The sequence below is a fragment of the Pan troglodytes genome, chromosome 16 (genome assembly GCF_028858775.2).
Source record: "Pan troglodytes isolate AG18354 chromosome 16, NHGRI_mPanTro3-v2.0_pri, whole genome shotgun sequence".
NCBI lineage: Eukaryota > Metazoa > Chordata > Mammalia > Primates > Hominidae > Pan > Pan troglodytes.
In genome coordinates this window covers 37,205,084-37,230,444 of record NC_072414.2, presented here as the reverse complement: position 1 = coordinate 37,230,444, position 25,361 = coordinate 37,205,084, and the positions used below count along the sequence as shown (strand labels likewise).

At 43.7% G+C, this 25,361-nt stretch overlaps 1 long non-coding RNA gene across 4 annotated transcripts in view; it reads left to right on the top strand.

Annotated features, from left to right (window-relative positions):
• LOC104002295 (uncharacterized) overlaps positions 1 to 21,795 on the top strand; it is a 52,528-nt gene extending 30,733 nt beyond the window's left edge. The window contains exons 5-7 of one of the 4 annotated variants that reach the window (XR_002939616.3): positions 5,814 to 5,983; positions 11,180 to 11,476; positions 13,158 to 21,795. This is a non-coding gene — a long non-coding RNA (uncharacterized LOC104002295). Of the gene's footprint in view, positions 1 to 5,813; positions 5,984 to 11,179 lie in introns of all 4 variants that reach the window. The other 3 variants (XR_008539571.2, XR_008539572.2, XR_008539570.1) reach the window with 3 other exon arrangements.
• The last annotated feature ends 3,566 nt before the right edge of the window (positions 21,796 to 25,361 follow it).

Sequence of the window (25,361 nt, the reverse complement as noted above, 5' to 3'; positions counted from 1 at the left end):
GTTCAAGGCTGCAGTGAGTTGTGATCATGCCACTGCACTCCAGCCTTGGCAACAGAGGGAGACCCGGTCAAAAAAAAAAAAAAAAAGGATTTGTGCTCCAGCTCCACATTCATCCTAGCTCCTATTTTGAGGACACTATTTTTCAAATCAGAATGCAGACAAATAATATTTGGGACAGCCAAAATGGCTGCACTTTTTGGGAGAATAATAAAAAGAAAAGAACCACGGGCCGGGTGTGGTGGCTCATGCCTGTACTCCCAGAACTTTGAGAGGCCGAGGTGGGTGAATCACCTGAGGTCAGGAGTTTGAGACCAGCCTAGCCAACATGGTGAAACCCCACCTCTACTAAAAATTCAAAAAATTAGCCAGCTGTGGTGACGCCCACCTGTAGTCCCAACTACTTGGGAGGCTGGGGTGGGAGGATCACTTGAACCCGGGAGGCAGAGGTTGCACTGAGCTGAGATCATGCCACTGCATTCCAGCCTGGGCAACAGAGCGAGACTCTGTCTCCAAAAAAAAAAAAAAGAATTAAAAAACAACAACAAAAAAAGACGGGCCGGGCGCAGTGGCTCACGCCTGTAATCCCAGCACTTTGGGAGGCTGAGGCAGGTGGATCACCTGAGGTCTGGAGTTAAAGACCAGCCTGGCCAACATGGCAAAACCTTGTCTCTACTAAAAATACAAAATTAGCTGGGCGCAGTGGTGCATGTTTGTAATCCCAGCTACTCGGGAGGCTGAGGCAGGAGAATCACTTGAACCTGGGAGGTGGAGGTTGCAGTGAGCCGAAACTGTGCCACTGCACGCCAGCCTGGGTGACAGAGTGAGACCCTGTCTCAAAAAAAAAAAAAGCCAGAATACAGAAATACACACCTCTCAAATCCCTCTACCTTGTTCTTTTTTTTTTTTTTTTTTTTTTTTTGAGACAGGGTCTCACTCTGTTGCCCAGGCTGGAGTACGGTGCACAATCTTGGCTCACTGCAGCCTCGATCTTCTGGGCTCAAGCAATCCTCCCACCTCAGCCTCTCAAGTACCTGAGGCTACCGGTGTGTGCCACCATGCCTGGCTAAATTTTTAATTTTTTTTTTTTTTTTTTTTTTTTTAGCAGAGATGGGGTCTCACTATGTTTGTTGCCCAGGCTAAAATTCTTTCCACATTAAAGCATAATTTTTTTACTTGGATAGGTATTAACCATTAAAACCATCACATTCATAGGAGTGTGTTGCCTAAAATTTGTGTTGTAAATACAATGGAAATGTTTAAAAATCTTTATAAGTAATAAAGGTTGCTACTGACTTGGGTCAGAGGCAATGCAAGTTGAAAAAAAAAAAAAAGAAGAAAGACCATGGGCAAAACAGGAGACTTTGGAAAGTTCCCCTCATGGTGCAGGCCTGGGAAAGGTGAGCAGCTATCACTGCAGGAAAGACACAAAGCTCTACCTGGATTGTTCTCAGAATCTATCTCCCCTGCAAATCTGCCTTGGATCACTGGGAGAGGGGAAAAAAATTTGCCACCCTTGGGCCACAGGTGAAGACTCATTGCTGAGAGAAGTGAACAGAAAAAAAAATTTCTACCTCTGAAAGAGAGGCAGAAAACTGCCCTGGACCAAGGCCATTAGAGATTTCCTATTGCTGATGGAGGGAAGATTGCTGATAATGCCCCACCTTCAAGACCCAGGGACATAACACCTGTGTAAGATTGAGGATGAGCCTGTAAAACAGAGTGCACTCTCCTTTTCCACACCAGGATAGCAAGAGTTGAGTAGAAAGTAACAGGCATTTACTTCTGTAAAGCGGGCGGGGGAATGTGTGGAGAGGGCCTTCTCTAAGGCATAGGTGCAAAGAAAAGACTTAAAGCTGAAGCTCAAGCAGTTATTGAGAAAAATCTTCATACAAGCCACCAACTCAATTCAACAAATCCAGCTCAACTTTTCACTAGATCGACTCAACCCCAAACACTAAGGATTTAGCTAAAGAAAGCACATGCCTAGCTGAGCATGGTAGCTCAAACCTGTAATCTTAGTGCTTTGGGAAACTGAGGCAGGAGTATCACTCGAGGGCAGGGGTTTGAGACCAACCTGGGCAATATAGTGAGACCCTGTTTCTACAAAAAGAAAAAAAAGGCTAACATTTGCCAGGCATGGTGCCATGTGCCTGTAGTACTAGCTACTCAGGAGGTTGAAGCGGGAAGATCCTTTGAGCCCAGGAATTCCAGGCTGCAGTGAGCCAGGTTTGTACCACTGCACTCCAGGCTGGGTGATAGAGCAAGACCCTGTCTTAAAAAAAAAAAAAAAAAAAAAACTAGTATGATTTGGATCTGTGTCCCCACCCAAATCTCATGTTGAAATGTTATCCCCAGGCCAGGCTCAGTGGCTCACACCTGTAATCCCAACACTTTGGGAGGCTGAGGCAGGAGGATCACTTGAGGTCAGGAGTTAGAGACCAGTCTGGCCAACATAGCAAAACTCGTCTCTACTAAAAATACAAAAATTAGCTGGGCATGGTGGCTGAGGCAGGAGAATTGCTTGAACCCAGAAGGCGGATGTTGCAGTAGGCCAAGATCGAGCCACTGAACTCCAGCCTGGGTGACAGAGTGAAACTCTGTCTCAAAAAATATATATATAATCCTCAAAGCTAGAGGTGGGGCCTGGTTGGGGGTGATTGGCTCGTGAGGACAGAGTTCTCATGAATGGTTTAGCACCATCTTCCCTTGGTACTGTATGTGAGCGAATTCTCATGAGAACTGGTGTGCAGCACTTCCCCCTCTCTCTCTTTCTCCTGCTCTGGCCATGTAAGATGAGCCTGCTTCCCCTTTGCCTTCTGCCGTGATTGTAAGTTCCTGAGGCCTCCTTAGAAGCTGAACAGATGGCTAACATCATGCTTCCTATACAAGCTTCGGAACCATGAGCCAATTAAACCTCTTCTCTTTATAAATTACCCACTCTCAGGTATTTCTCCATAGCAATGTAAGAACGGACTAACACAAAAGCATATGCCCATTTTCTGGCATAAAAGCAATTTATCCCAGTCTCTACTGTTCTACACAAGATGTCTGGCCTACAACCAAAATACTTATGACAAAAAAGGAAAAACAAACAAAAACCACACTATCAAGAGAGAATGCAATGACCAACCGGAATCGGATATAATCCATACGTTATGACTGTTACATGGGAAGATTTATTTATTTTTAACTGAAAAAGTAGGTGATTTTTATTTTTATAAACTGTTAAAGCAACTTTATTTATTTATTTTGAGATGGCATCTCGCTCTCTCATCCACGCTGGAATGCAGTGGCACAGCCTTGGCTCACTGCAACCTCCACCTCCCAGGTTCAAGCGATTCTCCTGCCTCAGCCTCCCAGTAGCTGGGATTATAGGCACCCACCACCACACCCAGCTAATTTTTGTATTTTTAGTAGAGATGGGGTTTCGCCATATTGGCCAGGCTGATCTTGAACTCCTGACCTCAAGGCTGGCCTTGAACTCCTGAACACCCACCTTGGCCTCCCAAAGTGCTGGGATTGCAGGTGTAAGCCACCTTGCCCTGCCTGTTAAAGCAACTTTAAAACTAAGGAGATAGTTTTCCTTATCATTTTTAAGTTTAAAGACTCACAAATGCAGTTAATTATACAAAATTAACTACATCATTCTACTAAAAGTATACACTAAAACCATCATCATAGCTTCCAACTACAGTTGACCCTTGAACAGCACGGATTTGAATTGTGTGTGTCTGCTTACATGCAGATTTTCTTCTGCCTCTGCCGTTCCTCAGATAGCAAGACCAACCCCTCCCCTTCCTTCTCCTCCTCAGCCTATTTGATGTGAAGACAATGAGGATGAAGACCTTTAAAATAATCCACTTATTATATGGAGAATTTAAAATAATTAACATGTTAAAGGCTGTAGTGGAAAAGGAGGAAAACGTGCATAAAGAGATAAGGACTGACTGGGCGACATGGCTCATACCTGTAATCCCAATACTTTAGGAGGCCGAGGCAGGCAGATCACTAGAGGTCAGGAGTTTGAGATCAGCCTGGCCAACATGGTGAAAGCTCACCTCTACTAAAACTACACAAAAATTAGCCAGGCATGGTGGCACATACCTATAGCCTCAGCTACTTAAGAGGCTGAGGCAGGAGAATCACTTGAACCTGGGAGGTGGAGGTTGCAGTGAGTCGGGATTGTGCCACTGCACTCCAGCCTGGGCAACACAGTGAGACTCCATCTCAAAAAAAAAAAAAAAAAAAAAAAAAAAAAAAAAAAGACTGTCAGGAGAGAAGAAAACTATAAGAAAGGACCAAATGAAAGTGCTAAAAATAAAAAAACATGGTAACAGATATGAAGAATGGCTCTGACAGGCTTATTGGCAGACTCAGTTTAACTAAGAAGAGAATCAGTGAGCTTAAAAACAAGTCAAATCCCAGTGTCATGGTGCACATCTATATTCTCAGCTACTTGGGAGGCTGAGGTGGGAGGATTGCTTGACCCTAGGAGTTCTATCTTCCCCTTTTATCTCTTCCTTCTGGGTCTCAAATTAAATGTACACCAGGCCACTTAATGATATTTCATGAGTCTCTAATATGGTGTTCTTGCTTTTTCTTCCAGTCTTTTTTTCTCTGTATCTTTCAGTTTGATAGTTTCTATTGCTATGTCTTCAAGTTCACTAATCTTTTCTTCTACGATGTCTAAGCTGCTATTAATCCTATCCAGTGTACTTTTCATTTCAGATGTTGTATTTTTCATATTCAGAGGTTCTATTTCTTTTTTTCTTTCTTTTTTTTTTTGAGGTGGAGTCTCACTTTGTCGGCCAGGCTAGAGTGTAATGGCTTGATCTTGGCTCACTGCAACCTTTGCCCCCGGATTCAAGTGATTCTCTTGTCTCAGCCTCCCAAGTAGCTGGGATTACAGGCACACGCTGCCACGCCCAGCTAATTTTTTGTATTTCTAGAGATGGGGTTTCACTATGTTGCCCAGGCTGGACTCGGACTCCTGAGCTGAGACAATCCACCCACCTCAGCCTCCCAAAGTGCTAGAATTATAGGCATGAGCCACCACGCCCAGCCCAGAGTTCTATTTCAAATCTCTTTTTATGTCTTTCATTTATATCTCCATCAAGCTCATTACTTCCTCTACCTTCTTTAACATAATTTAATGTATAAGGGATGTATTAAAATACCTGTTTTAGCTGGGCGCGGTGGCTCACACCTGTAATCCCAACACTTTGGGAGGCCAAGGAAGGTGGATCACCTGAGGTCAAGAGTTCAAGACCTGTGAGAAAGAGAGTTTCTGGGGTTCCAGTTGAGTTGGTCTCCCCTGTGTGAGACACCCACTGGAAGCCATGGGCGGCCTCTGAGGAGAAAAGTCTCCTTATTGCCTTCATGTCTTTATGCCCGAAGAGCATAACCGCTCAGTGGCATTCCACAGGTTGCTCAGGGAGATAACACTCCCTTGAAGCAGTGGAGTATAATCAAACATCTTGGCTTCTCCTGAAACCTGCTCCAACCCATTTCAGTCCCGATAAGTTCAAGATCTTAAGTAGTTTAGACACACACCTTTGTTCAAGGAAATTCACAGAAACTGCCACGCTATACATGTTATCGAATGACTCATGAGTTCTCCTTCACTGATTAATCCTTTTCCTCATCCCTTCCTCCCCCTCCCATCTGCCCTAAGAACAAAGAGCTTGTAAACCAATAAATTGGGGCAGAGCCCGAGAGCTCTGGGCTGTGAGCAAGCCTCCGGTGCTCCAGTCCCCTGGACCCGCCTTTTAAACGCTTATTCTGTCTCTTTCTAACTCCTTTGTTTCCTCTAGACTCAGGGTACCCGCTGGGTGATGTGGGGCCGGTTTCCCCAACATCTGGCGCCCAACATGGGGCTCCCCATAATCTCTACAAATAATCCAGTGAAGAAACGCCAGAGTATGGAAAGTGGAGGACGACTGATGAAGGATGCCTGAGTACGTTTTTACTTCAGGCTCTATGGGTAAGTAGGGCACTTGGAGAATTCCAGGGTAACCTCGGGAAAATATGGGTCAGGCTGAAAGTAAGTTTGTTAATTACTTAAGCCTGGTGCGGCAGTTATTGCGCCGCGGTGGGGGGTAATTGTGAGTACCCAAAATCTCACACCTTTGTTCCATCTCGTAGAAAAGTATTCTCCTTGGTTCCTGGAATATGGAACCATGAATGTAAAAGATTGGGACAATGTTGGATCAGACTTAAAACGAGCACAACAAGAGGGCCACGATATTCCTTTCTCTACTTGGTCTGTGTGGTCAGCAATTAAAACAGCACTAGAGCCCTTCCACGCTAAGGAGGAGAAGGAGTTTCAGGATGACATAGAAAAGTTTCGTAATCAGGATTCTGATGATCAGCAAAGTGAACCATCACAGTCTAGTTTAAAAAAGGGGAAGAAACGGGAAGCTATATATGCTAACCTCCAAAAACTTATGAAAGAAACAGTTCCACCTACTGCAGAAATAGTGCCACCTACTGTGACTTTAGGGGAAGGTCCGGAATGGCCACCCCCACCTCAGCCTTATGAATTTTTGAAATGAGAGCCTGAGATGCGGCTTGCCGCTCCCATTGTTGCACACCCCACCATTAACTGTGGCAAAGGGAAGCTTCAGGCTGGCCCAACAGCCAATTACAGTGAGGGAATGATCCAGGTTTGTCCGCCTGTTAATTATAGTAAAGGAATGCTGCAAGCTGGCCCAAATACAAATTATGGCACAGGGACAATCCAGGCATCCATTCGCCAGGCATGAGAAATCGGGGATTTGGATGCTTGGCAGTTTCTGGTAATTATTTCATCAGCTGAGGAGCCCAGAGAACATGCCCAAGCATGCTAGGAGCCATTTCCTTTTAAAATATTAAAAGACTTAAAGCAAGCAATAGGATAATATGGGCCAAATTCTCCTTATGTTCATTCCTTGTTACAATCTGTGGCTTATAACAGGTGTTTAATACCTATGGATTGGGAGTCATTAGCCCAATCCACCCTGTCCCCCTCTCAATTTCTGCAATTTAAAGCCTGGTGTACAGATGAAGCAACAAATCAGGCATGCAGAAATGCTTAAGCTCAACCTCCCATTAATATCACATCTGATCAATTGCTTGGAATCGGACAGGCATGAGGTACTATAAATCAACGGATGGTAATGGGTGATGAGGCTGTTGATCAGCTCAGAAGTATATGCCTAAGAGCCTGGGAAAAAAATTCATGACCCTGGTACTACTTATCCTTCTTTTAACTCAGTTCGACAGGGTCCAAGGGAGCCTCATCCAGATTTTATCGCCCATTTGCAAGACACAGCTCAAAGGCTATTTTGGATTCTCATGCCAGGAAAGTTCAACTGCTTGCTTATGAAAATGCTAATACAGAATGTCAGGCAGCAATTAGACCTATTAAGGGAAAGGCAGATCTAAATGAGGAAAAAACTTTAAGTGAATACATTAAAGCCTGCAATGGCATTAGGGATCACTTATATAAGGCCATCCTCCTTGCTCAGGCAATGGCTGGACTAAGGGTAACAAAAAACACACGAGTGTTCCCTGGATCTTGATATAATTGTGGACAGATAGGACATACAAAAAGAGAATGTACAAAGAGCCAAAAAAGGCAAAACTCAGGAGGAAAAAGCAGGGAACCAGGGACCTGTCCTAGATGTAAAAAAGGAAAACACTGGTCTAATCAATGTCATTCAAAGTTTGATAACAGAGGACAGCCCTTGCCAGGAAGCAGACAGAGGGGCCAGCCCCGGGCCCCGATTCAAAATGGGGCATTCCCAATTCAGGATGGGACATCCCTGACTCCAAACAGAGTGTTCCTGGCCCAGCCTATCCCTGTACAAATGTACAGCAATTGTCCCCCTCCACAGCTAAAAGCAGGGCAGTAGATTTATGCTGTACTGAAGCTGTATCCATCCTTCCTGAGGAGCCTCCTAGGAAGGTCTCAATGGGAGTTTATGGCCCATTGCCAAATGTCACAGTGGGACTTATACTGGAAAGGTCCAGCTTAAACTTAAAGGGAATTCAAGTACATACTGGAGTAGTGGACTCTGATTGCCAGGGAGAAATTCAAATTGTTATCTCCTCCACTGTTCCCTGGAGTGCTAATCCAGGTGACAGAATAGCTCAAATGTTGCTTTTACCATATGTTAAGTTAGGAGAAAGCTCAGAAAAAAGAACAGGAGGATTTGGAAGCACGAATTCAGCAGGCAAGGCTGCCTATTGGGTAAATCAAGTCTCTGACAATAGTCCTATTTGTATGGTCACTATTCAAGGAAAACAGTTTGAGGGTCTGGTCGACACAGGAGCAGATGTGTCGATCATAGCTCTTTATCAATGGCCAAAAAACTGGCCCAAACAAAAGGCTCCAGTGGGTCTTGTTGGGGTCAGAACTGCTTCAGAAGTTTTCCAAAGTACTTTTATCTTACCATGTCTTGGTCCAGAAGAACAGGAAGGCACAATACAACCTCTAATTACATCCATTCCTGTTAGCTTATGGGGGAGAGATCTGCTTCACAAATGGGGCAGAGAAATTTCAATCCCTTCTCCCTGGTATGGTCAAGCCAGTCAAAAAATAATGTCAAACATGGGCTATGTTCCTGGAAAAGGCCTAGGAAAACAGGAGATGGGCATTACTGAACACATACAGGTTACTGTAAAAAATGACTGAACAGGATTAGGTTACCATTTTTAGGGGCAGTCACTGTTGAGCCTCCAAATCCTATTCCCTTAAAATGGAAGACCCAAAATCCTGTTTGGGTCAAGCAGTGGTTGCTTTCTCAGGAAAAATTGGGGGCCTTACAGGAATTAGTCAGAGAGCAATTCAACAAAGGAAACATTGAGCCCACATTTTCTCCATGGAATTAGCCAGTGTTTGTGATAAAGAAAAAAATGTGGCAGATGCCACATGCTAACCGACTTACAAGTGGTCAGTGCAGTCATCCAGCCAATGGGGGCCCTGCAGCCAGGGCTTCCATCCTTCACCATGATTCCTAGAGACTGGCCATTAATAATTATAGATTTGAAGTATTGCTTTTGTAATATTCCTCTAGCAGAGTCTAATTTTGAGAAATTTGCTTTTACTATTCCTGCTATGAACAAACAACAGGGAACCAGCAGCCAGATATCATTGGAAAGTCCTGCTGCAGGGTATGTTGAATAGTCCTACTATTTGTCAAACTTTTGTGGGGAAGGCTACTCAACCTGTGAGAGATCAGTTTCCCGATTCGTATATCATTCATTATATGGATGACATATTGTGTGCAGCCGAAAATCAAGACCAACTTATCCAGTGTTATTCATATTTACAGGAGGTGGTAGCCAGTGCTGGATTGTTCATAGCACCAGATAAAATTCAAACGGTCACTCCTTTCCAATATTTGGGAATGCAGGTTCAGGAAAGGGCAATTAAACCCCAAAAGGTTCAAATTCGAAAAGACTCTCTGAAAACTTTAAAGGATTTTCAAAAATTATTAGGGGATATCAGTTGGATTTGACCTACTTTGGGAATCCCTACCTATGCTATGTCTAATCTGTTCTCTATTTTAAGAGGAGACCCTGCTCTCAATAGTAAACAAGAACTGACTCCTGAGGCTGCCAAAGAATTACAAATGATTGAAGAAAAAATACAACAGGCCCAGGTTAATAGAATAGACTCAAGTTTACCATTACAGTTCATTGTGTTCCCTACTCTCCATTCTCCTACAGGGGTTATAGTTCAGAGTGAGGACTTAGTTTAATGTTCTTTTCTGCCTCACAATACTGTTAGAACACTCACAGCATACTTGGACCAGATCGTAATCTTGATTGGACAAGCTCGCCTTAGAGTTGTTAAACTTTGTGGCTCAGATCCAGATAAGATTATAGTTTCAATGAATAAAAATCAGATTCAGCAAGCCTTTGTTAATTCAGTCAATTGGCAAATAAATTTAGCTGGCTTCATTGAAGTTCTTGACAATCATTATCCAAAGAACAAAATTTTTCAGTTTTTAAAGCTAACAACATGGGTCCTTCCAAAAAGTACCCATAGTACTCCATTGGAAGGAGCAGTGACTGTGTTTACAGATGGCTCTAGCAATGGAAAAGCAGCTTATGTTGGACCTAAAAACAGAATTATTCAAACTGACTTTCAATCAGCACAGAGGACTGAATTACAGGCAGTTATAGCTGTGTTAGAAGACTTTAAGCAACCTGTAAATATTGTCTCTGATTCAGCTTATGTTGTTCAAGCCACTCAATACATAGAAACTGCTCACTAAATATCTTGTGGATGAACAACTCTATCAGCTGTTTTCTTCTTTACAAAAGGCAGTGCATGATCGCTGTTTTCCTTTCCATATTACGCACATTTGAGGACACATTAATCTCCCAGGGCCACTTGTGAGGGCTATCAAGCTGATTTGCTAGTTTCCACTGTGCTTACTAATGCCCAAGATTTTCACTCCCTAACACATGTTAGCAGCAGGACTTAAACAAAAATATCAGATTACTTGGAGACAGGCAAAGGACATTGTGCAACATTGCCCTCAGTGCCAGGTACTACAACTGCCACGTGAAGGGACTGGTGTTAATCCGTGGGGATTAACCCCCAATATGTTGTGGCAAATGGACGTAACCCATGTACCTTCCTTCAGGAAACTTTCATACGTCCATGTTACTATAGATACCTTTTCTCATTTTGTATGGGCAGCTTGCCAAACAGGTGAGGCAGCTGCTCATATTAAAAGACATTTACTTTTTTGTTTTGCTGCCATGGACATCCCACAAAAGATTAAAACAGACAGTGGCCCAGGCTACTGTAGTAAATCTTCACAAGTGTTTCTTCAACAGTGGCACATTGAGCACAGTAGTGGAATACCCTGTAATTCTCAAGGCCAAGACATTGTTGAACAGGCTAATCGAACCTTAAAATCTCAATTACAAAAACAAAAGACAGAGGGGGGAACCAGAGAACACTCTACTCTCCATATGCAGCTATAATTGGCTCTTATCACTTTAAATTTTTTGAATTTGTCTAGAGATCAGGTTACAACGGCAGCAGAGCAGCATTTGACAGGGCAAAAAATAAATCCTCATGAAGGAAAACATGTGTAGTGGAAGGACGTCAGAACCAAACTTGGGAAAAGGGCAAAATCATTACATGGGGTCGAGGGTTTTGCTTGTATCTCGCCAGGAGAGAATCAGCTTCCTGTCTGGGTACCCACAAGACATCTTAAGCTGTGCCATGAGCCAGAATCCAAGGAAGAGGAAAAGACCTCGGAATGTCCCTGCACCCCTGGTTCATCAGATGGCTCAGATGAACATCTCTGTTGAGCAGATGGAAACCAGTAAAACTCGCCAAACAAGTCCACTGACCTGTGGGCAGATGAAGAGACTAGCTCACATTGCAGACGAGAACCTGAGGTCTCAGAACAAGCTGCTGACCACCAGTAATCTAATGATAGCTATGATGGCAGTAATCTCCTTGGCGGTGAGTCTCCCCGTAGCTGAGGCAGATCAAAATTACATTTATTGGGCCTACATTCCATTCCCCCACTGATTAGGTCTGTTACATGGTTAGACCCCCGGAGGAGGTTTATATTAATGATAGTGTCTGGATGCCTGGACCAACAGATAACCGAGGTCCTACTTATCCAGAGGAGGAAGGAATGTTAATGAATGTTTCCATTGGTTATCGCTTTCTTCCCATCTGCCTGGGGCCAGCAGCAGGATGTTTAAATTATGATAAACAAATTTGGATGGTTTATGTCCCTGCACATAATGGATCAAAAGCCTCTATTCATGCAATCAGTGGAAGAACATTTCAATCTTTGGACACTATTAAATACCTTGAGCATGGCTATGTTATGACACGTCGCCAGATTAATAAATTTAAACCTAATAAGAAGCCCTGCCCTAGGCAGGCCACTAAATGGTCTGGAAAGCTAAAGGTGCTAACCTGGGAAGATTGTATTGCAAACAGTGATGCTGTACTGCAGAATAATTCCTATGGAATCATCTATTGGGCCCCTAGGGGACACTTTGCAGTAAATTGTACTGGACAGTGCAAAGATTGTAGAGAGACTTCTTTTGCAAATGACTACCAAGATAATGCACCAAAATTATATAGAATAATTGAAACAAATTACCCTATTAAGTGGGAGGAAAACGGTATGGCTCCTCCAAGCCCAAAAATGATTGATCCAATTATAAGTCCAGCACATCTAGAATTGTAGAAATTAATGATGGCTCAAACCCCAATTTGGATTTGGAAAGGAGAATATAAAACAGAGACCCATAGTAAAAAACTTCGATTTGTTGTAGCCATGACCTCTAATCAGTTGGTCCCATTGCAGAGTTGTGTTAGACCTCCTTTTATGTTGGCAGTAGGAAAAATTAATATCCTACCTGACTCTCAAACCATATCATTGCCTCAACTGTCATCTTTTTACCTGCATTAATTCTACCTTTAATAAAGATAATAGCATTTTACTGGTTAGGGCCCAAGAAGGAGTTTGGATACCTGTTTCCCTCAGTAGACCCTGGGAGGCCTCTACCTCCATATGTATTACCACTGAAGTACTAAAAGGAATACTTAATAGATCAAAGAGATTCATACTTACTTTAATAGCTGTGATCATGGGCCTTATAGCTGTCACAGCTACTGCTGCTCCTGCTGGTGTTGCTTTGTACTCTTCTATTCAAACTGCGGGCTTTGTGGATAGTTGGCAGAAAAATTCTTCTAAGCTTTGGAATTCCCAAAGCCAAATAGATCAAAAACTGGCAAATCAAATTAATGATCTCCATCAAACAGTAATTTGGATGGGAGATCAGATTATGAGCTTGGAGCATAGAATTCATATGCAACGTGATTGAAATACTTCTGATTTTTGTATTACTCCTAACTCTTATAATACCACTGAACACCATTGGGTGATGATTAGATGTCACCCACAAGGAAAAGAAGATAATTTAATATTAAATTAAATTGAAAAAACAAGTTTTTGAGGCATCTCAGGCTCATCTCACCATGTTGCCTGGAGCTGATATTCTTGCTGGAGCCACTGATGGCCTTTCTAATACCAGTCCTTTAAAGTGGATTAAAACCATAGGTGGATCAACAATTGCAAATTTTATTTTGGTTTGTGTCTGTTTATGCTGTTTGTTTTTAGTTTACAGATGCGGACAGCACCTTGGGAGAGAAGTCAGACACCGTAAATGAGCCATGATAGCAATGGCGGTTATTAGTCAAAAAAAATTAATAAAGACAAAAAAGGGGGACATGTGAGAAAGAGAGTTAGTGGGGTGCCAGTTGAGTTGGTCTCCCCTGTGTGAGACACACATGGGAAGCCATGGGTGGCCTCTGAGGAGAAAAGTCTCCTTATTGCCTTCATGTCTTTATGCCCTGAGAGTATAACCGCTCAGCGGCATTCCACGGGTTGCTCAGGGAGGTAACACTCCCTTGAAGCAGTGGAGTATAATCAAACATCTTGGCTCCTCCTGAAACCTGCTACCACCTGTTTCAGTCCCGATAAGTTCAAGATCTTAAGTAGTTTAGACACACACCTTTGTTCAAGGACATTCACAGAAACCACCACTGCTGTACATCTTATCGAATGACTCATGAGTTCTCCTTCACTGATTAATCCTTTTCCTCATCCCTTCCTCCCCCTCCCATCTGCCCTAAGAACAAAGGGCTTGTAAACCAATAAATTGGGTGAAGCCTGAGAGCTCTGGGCCGTGAGCAAGCCTCCGATGCTCCAGTTCCCTGGACCCACCTTTTAAATGCTTATTCTGTCTCTTTCTAACTCCTTTGCTTCTGCTGGACTCGGGGTACCCACTGGATGGTGTGGGCTGGTTTCCCCAACAGAGACCAGCCTGACCAATATGGTGAAACCCCCATCTCTACTAAAAATACAAAAATTAGCCAGGCATGGTGGCAGGTGCTTGTAATCCCAGCTACTTAGGAGGCTGAGGCAGGAGGATTGCTTGAACCTGGGAGGCGGAGATTGCAGTGAGCCGAGATCACACTACTGCACTCCAGCCTGGGTGACAGAGCAAGACTTCATCTCAAAAAGCAAACAACAACAACAACAACAAAGTGAGACTTTGTGTCTAAAAAAAAAAAAAAAAGTTTCTAAAAACAACAAACCAACCAACTAAAAAACTCATCACCAACAGCTCAAGTGTATAGTCCTTCCTAGGCTGCTTCAAAGCAGGCATAGCAACTATTAATAAATACTTGTTGGATAATAAATAATAAAACAGAAGGAATAATGCTGTAACCTAAGGAAAGGAGCTAGATAGATAGCTTTGAACTTCAGGACCTTCCTAGTACCCCTGAGATTGTCCCACATGGGTGACCCCTTCTTTATCTCTAAGTTTAGGTTAGCCCATGTTAATGCAGTGCTATACTGTCATTCAGTGACCTTTGGAGAAAATCCAGTAATTTTATTTAAAATGGAGGAATTATATTTAGAGGAAAAGGAGAGAACCAACGAACTGAAAATTCCAAGTTTCTTTTCGTTGAGCTAAGAGGATAAATTATCTTGTTATCAGCTAAGGAAGAGAATAGACTTGGAAATTGTCCTGCTTCCAAGAGGATGGTTGAAGAAATCAAAGAATGAAGGAGTTACTTGGAGGTCTGCCTGCCCCTTCCTTGTTCAGTTCCATCTGGCCTTGGAGCCAGGTAAAAAATAGCTGTTATCTAGGGGTGTGGAGAAGGTTACCTCTTCAAATCATTTAGATTCTTAGAGCACAATGGACCTTAAGATCTCCCCACTAACCCCAACTGCATTGGCTGCATGAAGCTGCAGGAGCTGCCTGGGGGGCATGTCATAATAGGGACCCTCTGCTTTGCTTGTCATGCACTCAGGCTTCAGTGAAGATGACAGCCCATCACACACTTCCCACTTCATGGAGAGGACACCCAGTCCCTCTCTCCAATCCTAACCTCTCACCCACACTCCTGTCTGCAAAAACCTGAAGGTTATTTCTGCCTGGAGGATCCACTGATATCTCAGAGTCAATTTGTCCTAAACTCAAACTACTATTATCTTCTCAGAGGCCATCTCAGAGGTCACCTCTGCCCAAATCCCCTTCCTTCCCCTCCAGGCAGAGTAAAGCATTCCTTATACTTCTGTTTCCTACTAACCCTTTCCTTCTCTGTTCTTGTATTAGCTAGGTATTGAGCCTTTGTGCCCTCTCACCAGAGGGGAGGATCCTTCAGGGAGGAGCTTGTGAAGGAAAGAAAGAAGCATGGATTAGAGTGTGACGGGTAGCATTTAGACACATTTCTGTCCCCTGCAGTGGGTCATACCTGTAATCCTTCTTGCACTTTGGGAGGCCAAGGCAAGAGAATCACTTGAGTCCAGGAGTTCGAGACTCAACTGTGTAGGCTGGGCAACATAGTGAGACCCTGTCTCTACAAAAAATGAAAAATTACCTGGACATAGTGGCACACACCTGTGGTCCCAGCTACTACAGAGGCTGAGGTGGAAGGATTGTTTGAGCCCAGGAGGTCAAGGCTGCAGTGAGCTGTGATCGTGCCACTATGCTCCAGCCTGGGCAACAGAGCGAGACCCTGTCAAAAAAAAAAAAAAAAAGAAAGACACATTTCTTCAACTTCACAATTTTGGATAGAGGTGGACTTGAATACCAGGCCATCTGAATTACTGGGGGCAGTTAAAACAGTAGGTTTAAAGGGATGGTGATAACAAATGTTTTCCAAGGGACCCTATTATTTATTTTTATATTAATGTCTTATATATCCAATTATAGTTTATTTTTTTGAAATGCTTTTCATTTCTCATGGAATTCTGTGCTTTTTGACATTTGCCTGTGAAAAGTAAGATTTTTTTTCTCTAGCTTTGTCTCCCATAGCAGGCTCCTTTCCGAGAGATGACACTGAATGAAGGGTCTGGAAACAGAGGACGGAAGTTATAAATAGCCCGCAGCACTGCAGCACTGGTCTTGGCCAATTCCATGATCAGGTGCTAAAGAGCCTGCTTTTTCAGTAAAGCATTTCTAGACACCTCACTGAAAGATCAACTAAATATGATTTATCTAGCCACAGAAAGCAAAGTGAGAGAGAATATGGCAAATCCTAAGGAGCTACAAGTGCTCTGTCCTGGTATTAGGGATTCCATTTTCTTTCCTGCCCTCTGTTTACTTTTTTATTGTTATTTATTTATTTATTTATTTGAGATAGGATCTTGTTCTGTTGCTCAGGCCGGAGTGCAGCGGTGGAACCATAGCTCACTGCAGCCTTAAACTCCCAGGCTCAAGCCATCCTCCATATCCTCCCACTTCAGCCTCCTGATGCGCTGGGATTACAGGGGCATGCTACCACATCAGCTCTGTCCTTTGCTTTTGTGTCCTGTTTCTAATTTATTTCTCTTTCTGATTCTCCTTTTCTCCACCTCCTTCCTTCCCTCTCTCCTCTCTGTCTCTCCCTCGCACTACTTCTCTCTTTTCTTTTTTTTTCTTTTTTCTTTTTTTTTTTTGAGTCTGAGTTTTGCTCTTGTTGCCCAGGCTGGAGTGCAATGGTGTGATCTCGACTCACTGCAACCTCTGCCTCCCAGGTTCAAGTGATTCTCCTGCCTTAGCCTCCCAAGTAGCTGGCATTACAGGCGCCTGCCACCATGCCCAGCTAATTTTTGTATTTTTAGTAGAGATCAGGTTTCATCATGTTGGCCAGGCTGGTGTCAAACTCCTGACCTCAGGTGATCCACCTGCCTCGGCCTCCCAAAGTGCCGGGATTACAGGTGTGAGCCACTGCACCTGGCCTTCCTTCATCTCTTTCTACTTACCATCTCTCCTTCTTATACCTTGCAGGACCCTCCCTGACAAGCTGTGCCACAGGGATCTCTGGGAGGAAAGACCACCTCCAGAACACCTGTGAGGCCACCTCAGTCCTCGCTGAGCTGAACTGGTGACCCAGACAGCACTAAGGGCAGAGAGCACTGGTCATGTGCGCAGTTCTAGGGCTTCAGTATCAACAACAACCTCCTACATTTATAGCCTTACCAGTCTGTGGAGCTGAATCTTCATTCTCTATTTGCTGACCTTCCTCGGAGACTTTTGGGTTGGGTTCTGATTAGAAAAGTCTGGCATCTAGTATTCTTTATTGATTTATAGTTGGCTAATTATTTCCATGGTTAATGTGAAGTGGACGAAGTCTAAGAAAGCTGATGTTGGCTCCCACTCCTGATCCTCCCTCTAGACACTCTCATTCTATCCCATTGGTGAAAGTCTACCCTTGTTTGGAAAACAAGTTATAAGGAAGTAACTCACCACCAAACTATTTGTTATTAAGCATTTCAGGGTTTAATCCCTCTTGGAGTTTTTTGTTTTGTTTTGTTTTGTTTTGTTTTACTTTTACAGAAGGAGTGGAAAAACTTGGAGTCAGAGGTTCTATGGGCAAAGGGACCTAGAGACTTTGGGGAAAGTATTTAGCTCCCTTGAGCCTTGATTTTCACTTCTGCAAAAGGAGTTGTCATCTGCCTTTCTCAGAAGCCTCCCAGAAAGTTCAGCAAATAGAGAATGAAGATTCAGCTCCACAGACTGGTAAGGCTATAATTGTAGGATGTTGTTGTTGATACTGAAGCTCTAGAACTGAGCACATGACCAGTGCTCTCTGCCCATAGTGCTGTCTGGGTCACCAGTTTAGCTCAGTGAGGACTGAGGTGGCCTCACAGGTGTTCTGGAGACGGTCTTTCATGTAACAAACATGCACAGGTACCCCCGAATCTAAAATAAAATTAATAAAAACAAATAGTACTCTGAGGAGTCATATTTTTGTAAATATGTGCATGGCCAGCTGGATGCTACCTGCCTGAGAGGCCAGCACAGGAACATGGCACCATGGAGCCCAGCCAAGAATGCCGATGCATCAGTGAGAAGGTGTCAAGCTCTGTGTCAGAGCACTGAATAGGGTCAGTGGAATTTGACAAAGGTTTACAGGGGAGAGAGAAAATGCTCATCTCATAGAAACTATGCTCTAATATGCTCTATGCTCTAATATCAGAAAACTCAATTATTATTATTATTTTTTGAGACAAGGTCTTGCTCTGTCACCCAGGCTGGAGTGCAGTGGTGCAATCATAGCTCACTGCAGCCTTAAACTCCTGGGCTCAAGCGATCCTCCCACCTCAGCCTCCTGAGTAGCTAGGAATACAGGTGCATACCACTATGCCCAGGTAATTTTTTTTTCTTTTAATAGAGATGGGGTCAGCTGGGAGTGGTGGCTCACACCTGTAATCCCCGCACTTTGGGTGGCTGAGGCAGGAGGGTTGCTTGAGCTCAGGAGCTCGAGACCAGCCTGGCCAACATGGCGAAACCCCACCCCTACTGAAAATACAAACATTAGCCACGGTGATGCACACTTGTAGTTCCAGCTACTCGAGAGACCAAAGTGGGAGAATTGTTTGAACCCAGGAGGCAGAGGTTGCAGTGAGCTGAGATTATGCCACTGCACTCCAGCCTAGGTGACAGAGTGAGACCCCATCTCAAAAAAAAAATGTTAATAAATAAACAAATAGAGACAGGGTCTCACTATGTTGACCAGGCTGGTCTCGAACTCCTGGCCTCAAGGGTCCTCCTTGCCTCAATCTCCCAAAGTGCTGAGATTACAGGCATGAGCTACTATGCCTGGCCTCAGTTTTTATTAATAATATCAGTTAACCTTTATTGAGAGTTTACTAAGTGCCAATCTCTGAGCCAAGGGCCTTCCATGCATTATCTCACTGAATCCTCTCAAACCTCTATGAAGTAGTTACTGCTTTTTAAAAACCCTATTTACAAAAATGGGGCCTTAGAGAGATAAAGCAACTTGCCCAACTGCTGTTGAGTAGAAATCTTAGATGTGAATCCAGACAGTTAGGTATTTTCTCAATTAGGGTCACAATAAAGTAGGTAGGTTCTAGACTTGCCCCAGGCACTCCTAAAACCCCAGAGGACACTGATAGAGGCATTGCAACTGCGGGACTGAGTCAGTCCCAAAGTCACATCTCAAGAGGCTGTTCCAGTTCCTGAAAATGTCTTCCATTAACAGTGCTGCAATGAAGATAAGTGTATTGTAATTCGAAGTTCTCCTGAAATAAGATAACTCTAATAGCAGGGAAGGGCCGCCAGGCTGGCACCAGCTTTGAAGTTACCGAATCCGCCCATGGTTCAGTCCACAGGCTGAGTTCTCAAGAACCTTTCCAAGTGGCGGATCTGCTGACTGTGGCATTAAAAACTGGAAGGCGGCCTGCGAGAAGATAGAATGCAATAGTACAGTCACCTCCTTGCTTCACTCTTTTCCCCTCCACCTCAGCAAGCAGTTCCAACCCAATCCTTTCCACGAGAAATCACTGTCCAGAGTGAAGGAGGGAATGGGGCCCAACCTGGTGAAATGGGGGCATGGGAAGGTGGGGCCGTGATAGAGGCAGGCTCTGTCCTGAGGGAGAACAGCACAGATGAATAGGAAGCCAGCAGAGAGCGTCTTCAGAGCCAAATCCCCACCTCTTTTCCCTTGGCTCTCTCCTCCAGTTTTCCTCTCTCCAGCCTGATCAAAACCTGTCCTTAAGAAATCTAATTCAAGCCTCACCTGGAGCACCAAAAAATAAAAAAACAAGAATTGAATTGGCTGCCTCACTGTAAACCAAAGTCAGAAAGTAGCCCACGTCAGGGCCAGATGCAGTGGCTCACACCTGTAATCCCAGTACTTTGGGAGGCCAAGGCAAGTGAATCGCCTGAGGTCAGGAGTTCGAGACCAGCCTGGCCAATGTGGTGAAATCCCGTCTCTACTAAAAATACAAAAATTAGCCGGGCATAGTGGTGCGCACCTATAGTCTCAGCTACTCAGGAGGCTGAGATAGGAGAATTGCTTGAACCTGGGAGGCGGAGGTTGCAGTGAGCAGAGATCGTGCCACTGCACTCCAGACTGGGCAACAGAGCAAGACTCCCCCATTTAAAAAACAAACAAAAAAACAAACAAAAAAGAAAAAAAAAAAACAAAACCAGAAAGTAGCCCATGTGGGTCCTGTACTCTGTTAAAAGCAGCAGTCCCCACCCTTTTTGGCACCAGGGATTGGTTTTATGGAAGACAATTTTTTTCCATGGTTTTGGGATGATTCAAGCACATTATATTTATTGTGCACTTTATTATTACATTGTCATATATAATGAAATAATTATACAATTCACCATAATGTGGAATCACTGGGGAGCCCTGAGCTTGTTTTTCTGCAACTAAACAATCCCATCTAGGGGTGATGGGAGACAGTGACAGATCATCAGGCATCAGATTCTCATGAGGAGCGCGCGATCTAGATCCCTCTCATGTGCGGTTCACAATAGGGTTCATGCTCCTGAGAAGATCTAATGCTGCTGCTGAGCTGACCAGAGGCTCAGCTCAGGCGGTAAAGCAAGCAAAAAGGAGTGGCTGTAAATACAGATGTAGCTTCACTCACTCGCCTGCCACTCACCACCTGCTGTGTGGCCAGTTCCTAACCAGTACTGGTCCATGGCCTGGGATTTGGGGACCCCTGTGTTAAAGAACTTTTAAGAATCAGTGAGCAAGTGAAGGGAAATAGACCATCTTGTTTAGAATTGTTTCCTGACTCCTTAAAATGTGTAAAATGAATAAATTTTGGAGGCCGGAAAGTCATCCTCAGGACTCTAAAATTGCACCCTCTGTTGGCCCAGACTGTGGGCCAATGGGCCACAGTGAGTTAGACAGAACTTCTGAGCAAAGGGTCTTCATATGCTGAAAGATTTCAGGCCTGGCCTAGCATGGTGGCTCATGCCTATAATCCCAGCACTTTGGGAGGCCAAGGCAGGAGGATTGCTCGAGGCCAGAAGTTCAAGACCAGCTTGGGCAACATAGGGAGACCCTGTCTCTACCAAAAATTTTAAAAACAGGACATGGTGGTGCACATCTGTGGTCCCAGCTACTTGGAAGCAGAGGTGAGAGGATCACTTGAGTCTGGGAGTTTGAGGCTGGAGTGAGCTGTGATTGTGCCACTGCGCTCCAGCCTGGGCAATGCAGTGAGACCCTGTCTCAAAAAAAAAAAAAAATTCAGGCCTGTGAGGACTAAGCCCTGATTTTTTATCTTGCCCAAATTCCTACCTAAGGGGTCTAGGGAGTCATGCCCTACAAACCATAAAATATCATCAGATGGGTTTTATTTGACCCTATATATTGTGACTTACTTCTCAGTCTGACTCTGGCATAACATTATGAAACAAGGAAAAGATATTTAACCCCAAAATGTATTTCCTTGCCATACCTTGAAATTGCCCTACAAGGTCTCTTGTGGGAAAAATACACATCCTATGGAGATCCCCTTTCCCCTTTGTTTTTCTTCCTTTCTTTCCAGACCCAGGAGATAATCAGCTAAGAGCCAGGTGCCCTTTTAGGTCTGATAAGAAACATTTTACAAGATACTCTCTCTGTCTCTCTGAAGTCTGCCATCTGACGTATTCTTCTGCACAATGAAACTTGGTCTCCACAATTCTTTATGTTAACCTGAAAAATCCTTTCCATTGATCCCAGGTCTTCAGATAAACTCAACCAATTATCAACCAGAAAGTGTTTAAATTTACCTATAGCCTGGAAGCCACCCCCCTTGAGTTGTACTGCCTTTCTGAACCAAACCATTGTATTCTGAAATGTATTTGATTGATGTCTCATGCCTCCCTAAAATATATAAAACCAACCTGTACCCGACCACCTTGAGCACATGTTCTCAGGACCTCCTGAGGGTTGTGTCATGGGCCATGGTCTCCATTTTTGGCTCAGAATAAATATCTTCAAATATTTTACAGAGTTTCACTCTTTTCATCGACACCTGCATGGGCCCTAGGCTATAGAATGTGTGAAGCTAACACTAAACACTATACCATGTTCCCAGAGGCTCCCTCTCTGCCCCTACCAGTGATTTTTTTTTTTTTTTTTTTTTTTTTGAGATGGAGTCTTGCTCTGTCGCCAGGCTGGAGTGCAGTGGTATGATCTTAGCTCACTGCAACCTCCACCTCCCAGGTTCAAGAGATTCTCCTGCCTCAGCCTCCTGAGTAGCTGGGATTACAGGCACACACCACCATGCCCGGCTAATTTTTGTATTTTTAGTAGAGATGAGGTTTCACCATGTTGGTCAGGCTGGTCTCGAACTCCTGACCTCATGATCAGCACGCCTCAGCCTCCCAAAGTGCTGGGATTACAGACGTGAGACACCGCGCCCGGCCCCTAGCAGTGATTTATAAGCCTCACTTATAAACCTCCAACCCAGGTCCCAGAACAGTAGATTACTGGCTCCACCAATTGGAAGGCATGATGCACCTTTCTGGGCCACAGAGCAAGAGGTCTAGATTAAGGCTTCCCTGCTGCTGTGGACTGATATGTGTCCCTTTCTCCCAAAAAATTCATATGTTGAAGTCCTAACCCCCTGTGTGACTTTATTTGGAGTAAGAAAGTAATTAATGTTACATGAGGTCATAGGATAGAACCCTAATCAGATAGGATTAGTCTCCTTATGAGAAGAAACACCAGAGAGCTTGCTCACTCTAGCGCCCTCTGCCCTTTGAGGACACAGGGAGAAGGTGACAGTCTGCAAGCCAAGATGAGAGCCCTCACCAGAAACTGAATTGGTTGGACCCTTTATCTCAGACTTCCAGCGTCCAGAACTGTGAGAAAACAAATGTCTGTTATTTAACTCACCAGGTCTGTGGTATCTTGTTACAGCAGCCCAAGCCGACTAAGTCATCTGCCTACTCTCTAATGCCTCAACATTTATATATGGAGGGTTCAACTGAACGGATACACCTCTAGGCCCACTCGTACTCACACCACATTTCTTCCTATTATATATCTTTTATTCTACAGAAATGTATGCAACACTGCTTTCTTCTGTATGCCATTGCTCCTTTGCCATGATTTGGATATTATATCACAAATGAGACAGATTCTGTGTGACAAGAATACTTGGAAGATCCAGGTACACCATGGGGCCCTGGAAGCAGCAGAGAATCTTCTTTTGTGACCTGTCTTGGTCTCAGGGTCTCATCATAAAGGAGGTTAGCTTGAGGGAGCTCCATTAAAATGATCATGTTATTTTGGGGTGGAAGGATAATATTTTTTAACACCCTTCTACAAATTAGCAGGTTAGCTGGCTCCCTCTGAGGAGATTTAGATAAAGAGATTATATTTAATGAGGGGAAAGAAGATTCACAAACCCCGGGTAGGAAAGTTTAGGGACCAGAGTTGACCTCAACCCGTGGACTGTGAAGCTGAGATCAACAAACCAGAATGGCTGACTTGACAGTTTTTTCTTTTCGTATCTTCCAGAAGATAGAAAACGACAATGAAATACTTGATGCTGATACAGCACAAGCCTTGGCAAAGGTTAATAAACAATTGTAAAGCAGTGAAGATAAAACCTTAAATTATTAACTGGTTATCTTGGAATTTAAGGAGCAAGGCCCCAGGGATATGACACCTGATTAGTTATGTATGTGTGAGCTGGGGCCAGGGTGGGGAGAGTTGCAGAAAGAAGTGGTCACAGGAGGGTGCCCTATTAGAAATGGTTGGGCAGAAGAGGGTGGGGGTGGGGGGAGTGAGCAGACAAAAGAGGCTGGAGAACTCTGTTGATTGACAAAGGTACCTATATCAGTGTTGTGCCTTGGGGTAGCCATGGTGCTGGACGTTAATCACAAAGATTACTGCCCTTTCCAAACTGGTGTATAACCAACTGCTTAGGAGAGGGGGCTACAAAGAGACCACTGGAAACAAAGGGTCTTTCTTGGAAATTGTTATGAAGTGTTATCAGATTTGTGTTCAGTGTATTATCCAATCTTAACCTTCTGCCTCATTAAAATGTTGAGCCTTTGGAAATGTTTTAGGGTCACCGTATGTTCTGTAGAATTACAAGATGGCTCTGTTGTCTAGTGGCTCCACCTTTATCACCTTGGTGATTTCCAGGAAGGCAGGCCCCCAAATCACTCAGCTTAGTCTCAGTGGCTTTTTCTTTAGAGCCCATTGAAAATTGCTGGGGTTTCCTCTGCCAAAAATAGCTATTCATATATATCTGAATAACTTATGAGTGTGGTTTATATTTAAAGAAAACATTTCAATACTTTTTTTTATTATTTTCTAAGAGTCACGAAATCTGCCTTGTGGCTTTCTCAGCCACAGGGCAGCAAGCTAAAGGTAATAGAAGATGACACTGGCAATATGTGCAAGGACAGAGGTTGCAGAAGCCTCTGTTAAAGAATCAGAAATCCCTCCTTGTTTTTGGGCGTGTGGTTGTGAGCTGTTGAAGCAGAAATGAGATGCTTGATAGTTAGAGCCGATTTCACCTTCTTGAGCATGGAGGAAAGGCTGGGGCCAGGTTTACAAACACAACACAAAAGAAGAACCTCTTGCCTATGTTGTGGTGCTATGCTGTGAAGAATTTTTCAGTGGTCAGTTGTTGGTTGTCTCCTGTAACCACATTGTTTAGGGTGACATTATTTATATAACCTTGATTACATGCAGTAAAGATTAACAGAACTATAAAATGTTTAGAGATTCATCTAATCCAACCCTTTTAATTTACAGATAGGGAAACTGAGGTCCAGAGAAGGATGTGATTTGATGTGCCTGTAGTGGGTTGAATAATGGCCCCCTAAAAGAGATGTCCAAGTTCTAATCCCTGGAACTTTAAACATTATCTTATTTGGAAAAAGCGTCTTAGCAGATATAATTAAGCTAAGGGTTTCATGATAAGATTATCCTGGATTTAGGGCAAACTACATCCAATGGGAGGTGTCCTTGTAAGAGAAAGGCAGAGGGATATTGAACACACAGAGACGCAGAAGAGAAAAGGTGATGTGAAGATGGAAGTAGAGATGGAATTAGGTAAGCCACAAGGCAAGGAATGCCTGGAGCCACCAGAAGCTGAAAGAGGCAAAAAGGAGGGAATATTTGGAGGGAGTGTGACTCTACCAACACCTTGATATCAGACTTCTAGCTTCCAGAACGATGAGAGAACAAATTTCTTTTGTCTTAAGCTACATGTTTATGGCAATCTGTTACAGCCGCCCTAGGAAACTAACACAATGCACAAAAGATAGAACCAGGCTAGAACCCAAATCTCTGGACTCCCTCAGTCTTGTGTTTCCCTGCCTCCATTTCACATGCTCTGAGTTCTGATCTTGTCAAAGATGTAAAAAGCATTCACACTCCTTGCTGTTAAGAACACAACTTCTGAAATGAAGGCAATGAAGAACATTGCAGATGCTGCTGTTTCCATGAGTCGATGCTTAGCCCATCCAACAACTAGGCTTTCTGAGCTTGGAAGTAATAGATTTGACTGTGGTATTAAGCTTTAGGGAATCATGCCGAGATCTGGAAG